The following is a 7921-nucleotide window of genomic DNA, read 5'->3' as shown; positions in this document are numbered from 1 at the left end:
GGGGAATCCAGCCCCTCCCCTGTCACGGCAGAGAGCCGTGACAGGATCGAGAAGGGAGCGAACGCCGGTATGTGTTCGCTCACCTCCCGATCTACTGAGCCGACCTGTGACAGTCTCATTGTCACAGGTCGGCTAGAACTATGAGGTGAGTGAAAAGCACTCACCTCATAGTTCTCCTTTAAAACATTGCTTTGACAAACAAAAAAAGTCTTCAAAACCCAAGAACCCTTACTTTCTAGTTCCCTGGCATGCTTCCAGTCCCACTGGGCATGGGCAAAATATCTTTTTTTTGCCCTTTCAACAGCCGACAGCACTGGCTATTATATCCAGGTCACAATATAGGTCATTACTCATACATACCCAGGAGAGCAGTCTGTGTCAGGCTGGGTTAACCCTGAGTGGGTACAGGCCTGTCCTGCTGAACACGGGTTGCAGTCCCCAGCTTCATCCTGACCCTCTAGGGAATTAAAGGTGCCTGGCGGACACGGAACTGGGTAGCTGGTATTAAGTAGGCAGTAAAATCCAGCAGGGCACAGAACACACTCTTCAATTCCTTAATGGAGAAAAGAAGAAGCAAGCAATGAACACCCAAGTAATTCACTGTGTTATGTGGCCTCAAAGTGACCCAGGATTCTCAGCCAGAGCTCTAAGAAATCTCCTGGCTCCAGGACTTCAACTAGGATCTGGAAAAGGAAAGGACTGAAAAGTCAGTCCTTTCCTGGTACAAGTAATTTATTCCTGGAGCCACTGAGCCCCTCTGGCTGAGAATCCTGGGTCACTTTGAGGCCACATAACACAGTGGTATTGCCATGCAATGCCACAATATATATCTATATATCAGAAAGATAAAAAAGACACATCAGCTAAATGCAAAGAGATAGTCCAGTCTGTCCTGTAGAGATGCCTTTCAATGTAGATTGAAGGACAACGCTTTCTAGTCTGTGTCTGATCTTCACAGTGTTTAGTTATATCTGGCCAGTAGGACACCTTTGATCCACTCACAATGGACAGGGCAGCTGGTTACAGCCAAAGAGAACTCCAGATAGCACGTAGGGCTGCTTTAATAAAAGTCTTATTCTTACTGTCCTGGAGGGATGAGATAGCGGACATCAAAAAATACAAGCTGCAACTTTTACAGTACTAAACAGTAGAGTATCTTATGGTTTTAGAATGTGAGAAGAGGCACTGCCTCCAGCTATCATACAGGGTCACAGAGGACACGTTATAGAGTGCAATGAAAACCGCTCGGCGGTATTAATACCGCTATCCTGCATTTCCTGCTGTACTGTTATATAAATATTGCAGTATTTTTCACAGGGGTCTTGTTATTATTGCCAAGGAAACAGATTGATCAATAAGTTTTGATACAAAGAAGCACAAAAATACAACTAGTGCAATAATTAACTTACAAATGCTATTAAAGGGCAGAATCTTTTATTTCAGTCCTTGATAGAGTGGGACAGTGTTAGACAAATAGACATTAAATGACATTTTAATTTCTTCCCATTGGGGAGATTCCCCCCTGTATTTGTACTGGTGACCATTGTCATTGACAAAGAGAGAGAGTGGAAATGCAAAATTTCAGAGTTGTCCCCAGTACAAGAGGTGAGGGGAAATTCAATGGGGACACCTGTTTTGGTAACAACTAGGAGGGAGGATTCCCCACAGTTTGGGAGATTTCCTGTAACTTCCTGTTGTGTCTCTGGGACAAGAAGTGAAGGGAAAGTTTCTGGGGGCGTCCCGAGGCCGTATGTCACCCGGAGCAGAGACCGGGTGACACCCAGCAGCGACGTCATCGCGCATGTGCGGTCATCTAATTGACGCCTGACGGCGGCCATCTTGGTGGTGGACGCAGGCAGAGAGAGGAGGGGACGTTCATGCCCCGTGTCCCCTCCTCTCCCCTGCCGCGGGGTCCATGATCAAGTGCCCGACTTTTTTAGAGGAGGTGACACCAAAATGACTGTCAGTCATTTTGATGTCACCCCTCCAACGGTGTCACCCGGGTGCGGGCCGCACCCCCGCACACCCCTTGTGACGCCACTGAAAGTTTCCCAATGGCGCAGTGACAGAAAAAAAATTAACTGCCAGGTGGTTTTAACCTTTCCCTAAGCTTTCCAAAACTATAAAAATGTCTGGCTATACATACAAGGATAACACACTATTTATATAATAGGATTAATTAGATTGGTGTTGTAGGACCAAAGGTGACACACGAGGCAAACAAACAAAGATTTAGGGTTGACCAAAGGCATTCTAGGACAGGACTATCTAACCACTTAGAGGCATGTTGATTGGCCAGTGTTATGCTAAACATGTATTCTCATTTTAATTTACTATGCAGACTTAGATTTAAAAATTGTCAGACTTCCACCATCTACACCAAGGGTAGGCAATCTCAGCACTCCAGCTGTTGTGGTCATGAGGCCTTCCAAGACACTGACAGCCACAGACATGACTCCCAGAAGCAGATACATGATGGGAGTTGTAGTTTCAGCACAGCTGGAGTGCTGAAGTTGCCTACCCCTGCCCTACGTCAACAATGTTCAGCGGAGGGCTGTCTGCTGCACCTACAGACCAGTAAAGAATCTCCTGCACTACACAGACCTTGGCATATATTTCAAAAGGTGAGACCTTAGTACAGAAAGTTGATATAAAGAAAGAATTAATCTGCGCTCCTGGAACTAAATAAAGGAATAATACCTAAAGCAGCTATGTAGTGAAGGAGAAAATCTCCTTAAATTGAACGAGAGAGTGGTGACACAGCGCTAAAGGTTGAATTAATTGAGTAAATAAGAAGTGTATTTGTGTAATCAGTGATTACGTTACATAAATTAAATCAAGTGTTCAAATAAAAAATGTGGAGAAGCTGCGTGTTTAGCACAGCCTATAAAGAGTTAAACAAATCCTATGATAGTTCGTTATATAGCAATGAAAATCTAAAGTAAAAATGTAACAAATAAAGTGTTAAATATCAGTGAAGATTGGACTAAACTGAAAAAGATCAACTACTATCTGCCTTGTGTTTTCTCTTTTGACTTCTAAACATTATCCATTGAACACTGTTACCCGTCCTTTGATATCTTCATTGCAATACTACCATTAACAGATCAATCTAGATCGATAAAAACTTTTGTTTGCTCGTTTGTCACTGTGTGGCCCACATGATCTTTGATATGGATCACTAATTGATCATTTAATGTAACAAATGTACCCATTATTTTGTCCTATACTTGCTATCATCCCAGTTTGTCACGATCTTTCACATATGTGCCTCTTTCTGACACAATATAACTTTAGATCTTCACTGATATTTAACACTTTATTTGTTACATTTAGATTAGTTGATATAGGTGATGTATTTTGCTTCTTAATATAGCTAAAATGGTATTAAAATACATTCTCATCAAAGTAGAATAAAACCCTAACCAGTTTTCTACAGTGCTGTGTTTCCTACACAAATACCCATTTTTCTATTTGTTTTCACCTTTCTTTAATCTGAGCTGATAAGCAGCATCTTTGCAGTCACTTCCTGTCTATGTGCACTCCAACGATGACTGCAAGACATTTTTTTTAGGCTGGGTTTCCCACTAATAAAAGCAGCGGACCATGCATGCATGATGTGTATTGAAATGGTCAGCTGTACTCTCCACCAGCAGAACAAGTGACAGGGTGACAACGCAGGGGCACAGCTGGGAGACAAGGGGTTGACAGAGCGCAGCCACTTGATAAGAGGACATGCCTGGTCTATGGATTGAGGGAGGAGAGGGGCGCATGCGCGGAGACCAGCGGGCCGGATGTCTGCCCCGTGAGCTCCGCTCCTAGGCGGATGGAGTCCCTGCTCTCGTAGCTCCCGCAGCTGACAGCACTGGAGCACCGGAGGCATCGGAGGTCGACATAGGAGAGCCGGGGAGATCTCTCTAAGACGCAGCAGGCAAGGAGAGATGGCCGGGAGAACTTCAAAGAAGAAAGAAACGCAGTGTAATTTAAAAATAAGATCATAAAGATAGATATGTATAGGCTTGGGAGAGATGAATGTTACGTAATAATGTATGTATTTATGTGTTATTTATATAGCTCTGCTCACCCACCTTCTTTAGGATGTATTGGGGGTGATAGATATGGTGGGAAGGTAGAGGAGTTCGAAACGGCTGTTCGAATTGTTTGTTTGTTTATGTATAGATGTTGTTATTTCTTAAAAACAAATAAAAGACTTTGATAGAGGACATGCCTGAACAGGGACCTTCACGGCGGGATCACCAGGTATTATTTTAATGGAAGCTGTGGTTTAAAAAATATTAAAAATGAATTTGACACATTCGAGCTTATATGGCATTTCACTAGTTGGGAATACATACATTGCATGTAAAAGTTCAAAGCTGTATTTTAGCAAAGTAGTGACTAAGCAACACAGCCTAAATTATGAAGTGATAGTGTCTGAGACACATTAACCTGTGCACGGGAATAACCAAATAACAAATCATTAGGTTAATAAGTATATAACCTCAAATCCCTAATTCTGCACTAATTACCATTAGAGGGGGCTGAAATACTGATTGCCAGAGAGAAATGGCACCCCACTACTTAGGATCCCCACTGTCACACTGGCTCAACTGCTGCAATCCTCAACAGGCCGGTGTGAAAACACTGCTCAGCCGCTAGATGGCGATGTTGCTCTATTTTCACATTCAAAGAACCGCTGAAGAAGAAAAGGCCAACATATCTGCAGGTAGGTTCTTTGAATCTCATATATTTCTTGCGTTTTGTAATCTCCAATGTATCTAAGAGGTTGTTTTTTAAACCGTAATGTTTTCAGGTTTCTTAAGCGTGTAAAAGGTTTACATCAGGAGAGAAGAAGCTGGAGTCATTTATTTCATATAGCTCTTGTCTATCATGTTCCACTCTTCTTTCCATTATTTGGCGAATTGATTTTTTGTTATTAAACTGTCAGAGGTCAGGTACACTGCGCATTGAAGGGTATTTAGGTTTTATTAGAAAGGACTTACAAATAAGTTTACTCGTAGATAGAATAAATGTCTGTGACCCCAGCTGCCTCCTCCTTGGAGGGGAACCCTAGATTTCTCAGGGTGGGAGAACACATTAACACATCGGTGTCAAGATGTCAAAATGTGCAACATAGACAGTCCTCGTGAAGCTTTCTTTCTTTATGATTAACACTGCGCTCCAGGCAGATCTAAAAGACTATATTATCTTATCCCTAAATGCACTAAGCTATGTATAATGTATATTATTATTTATTATTATACAGGATTTATAGAGCGCCTACAGTTTGCGCAGCGCTTTACAATATAAGGTAAGACATTACAATCACATTACAATTCAAGACAAGATGGTAAGGAGGGCCCTGGGTGTGAGAGCTTACAATCTAAAAGGGAGGGGCCAGTGATACATGAGGAGGGAGCTGTGTGGGGATGAATTGTTTGAGAACGTGATGGTTCAGTGGTTAGGTTGAGGTAGGATAGGCTTCCCTAAAGAGATGAGTTTTAAGGGATCGCCTAAAGGCAGTCAGAGTGGGAGATAGATGGACAGGTTGGGGTAAAGATATATATATATATAGATAGATAGATAGATAGATAGATAGATAGATAGATAGATAGATATATATGGGTATATATATGGCCAGCTGTATGGACCATTTTAGGAAGCATTGCACTGCACAGTGTTGTCATTCAAACACTGCAAGTTTGCTGATAGGAGGAGAGAGAGCAGTGACTGCCACTTCATCCTGGTGAAGCTCCCTGGTTGTCCAATCAGCAGGCTGGGGCAGATTGATGGTCCAGCAATTCTTTACAACTGCAGCAGAGAAAAGTGAGGTCTTCAATGTGCTGTCTGGCATAAGGGCTGAATCATGGAATCTGCTAAACAGAATTACAAATGATTTGCCAGGTAAGAAAGCCCACATTGAAGTAGTGAAAGCCTTAGCTATCTGCCTGGAGTTCGGCTTCAATGCATAACAAAAAAAATGTTCAATAATCCAGTACACCTAAATATTCTTACTGGAGGCCCCGCTGTACTGAGTGAAGGTGCCTGGAGGACAGTCCTGCTCTCGGCTGATTCCAGCAGGACAGAACTTGCCTCTCGTACATGGATATCCAGACACTGAAGAACCTGTGGAGGACACCCAGACACCAAGGGAACCGGTTACATATAAATATATTGATGCAGAAAAATACAGGCAATACTCAGAGAGATAAGAAATACAAAAGACGCAATGGGGGAATTTATCAAAACTGGAGCAGACAAAAACTGGAGCAGCTGTGTGTGGCAACCAATCAGCTTCTCTCTTTCATTTTCAAAGATTAACTGAACAAACTGAAGAGAGAAGCTGATTGGTTGCCCTGCACAGCTGCTCCAGATTTGATAAATTCCCATTATTAAATTCCCAAGGACCCATTATTGACATTTTCCTTGGAGGACATATAAGGGTTTAATATGAGGGAAAAAGTGTATATTGCGAAAGTAATGAAAAACAAAAAACATAAAACATCTTCATCTCGGCCAAGGTGGTTTACTTTATTATATACCTGTCCTATCAATGCGGTCATTTGTAGAAATACTGTGAGGGGAATTTATCAAAACTGGAGCAGACTAAATGTGCACAGAAGCAGCTATGCACGGCAACCAATCAGCTTATCTCTTTCATTTTCAAATCTTAACTGTTCAAAGAGAAGAGAGAAGCGGATTGGTTGTCCTGGGCAACTGTTCCAGATTTTGTCTGCTCCGGTTGTGATAAGTTCCCCTCTGTATGTATTCAATAAAAAGTTGTGGTGACAATTCAACTTTAGGTCTGTGAAGGTTCTCATTCATTCAGGTCACATGGTATATCTGTAACAAAAATAAGTCAAGGCAACTGGACTTGCTGTATTTTTCTTGAAGACGTTTCACTGGTCATCCAACCAGCTTTCTCAATTCACAATGACTTGTACAAAAATTATCTGGGAATAAATATGGTGAATGTTAACAGATTATGTGGATTGGAGCGACATTCACCATATTTATTCAGAGAGATTTTTTTGTACAAGTGATTCTCAATTGAGAAAGCTGGGTGGATGACCAGTGAAATGTCTTCAGGAAAAATACAGGAAGTCCAGTTGCCTCGACTTATTTTTATTTTTTTACAGATAATTTAACTTTAGCTACCGCCCCAAACACAAATCAGTTTTAGTTTTCTCACCATACAAACATCATCAGGGCAGTTGCTTGAATGCTTTCATAGCATCAGTAATACACACTTTATTGTTGTGTTTCTTTGATGCTGAACACTATCTATAGTACTATAAGGCCCCATTCACACTGAGCGATTTATCGCGCGGTAATTCCCGCGATATCGCGGCTATTTACCGCGCGATATCGCTCTCCAATGCATGGCAATGGGGCTCTGTCCGTCGCTGTCGCGGGTCGTGCGCCGCGGGTCGTGCGCCGCTACAGCAGGACCCTTTTTGGAGCGGATTTTGCCGCGATTCTAGCTTGCTCAATGCAAACATTTGCGCGACAAACGCGCGATTTGCGAATCGCTCAGTGTGAATGGGGCCTAAAGGATCACTTTACATTACTTGCAAGCAAAGAGGTGTGTGCCATGTTACTAATACCCTAAAGGACAGCTTAGGAGCCAACCAGAGCATCAACGCAACATGAGGAGGAAGAAAACTACCGGTGACATGTCTATCAGGGTGATGCAACTCATGGGATCAATATTACCAATAGAGTAAAATGCTTTAACCTCTTGCCGTCCGCCCGTAGTAAAAAAACGGACGGACGGCACTGCAGCATCTGTGGGTTGCCGTCTCCAGACGGCAATTTTTTTCTGCTCGCGCGCGCCCCCTAGCGGGCACGCACAGGCAGAAAAGACCCGTCCAATGCGAACACCCGGTACCGGGTGTTTCACATATAGGCGATCAGCGGG

The sequence above is a fragment of the Nanorana parkeri genome, unplaced genomic scaffold (genome assembly GCF_000935625.1).
Source record: "Nanorana parkeri isolate BGI_ZX_2015 unplaced genomic scaffold, ASM93562v1 scaffold485, whole genome shotgun sequence".
NCBI classification, from domain to species: Eukaryota; Metazoa; Chordata; class Amphibia; order Anura; family Dicroglossidae; genus Nanorana; species Nanorana parkeri.
This window is presented reverse-complemented; position numbering follows the sequence as displayed.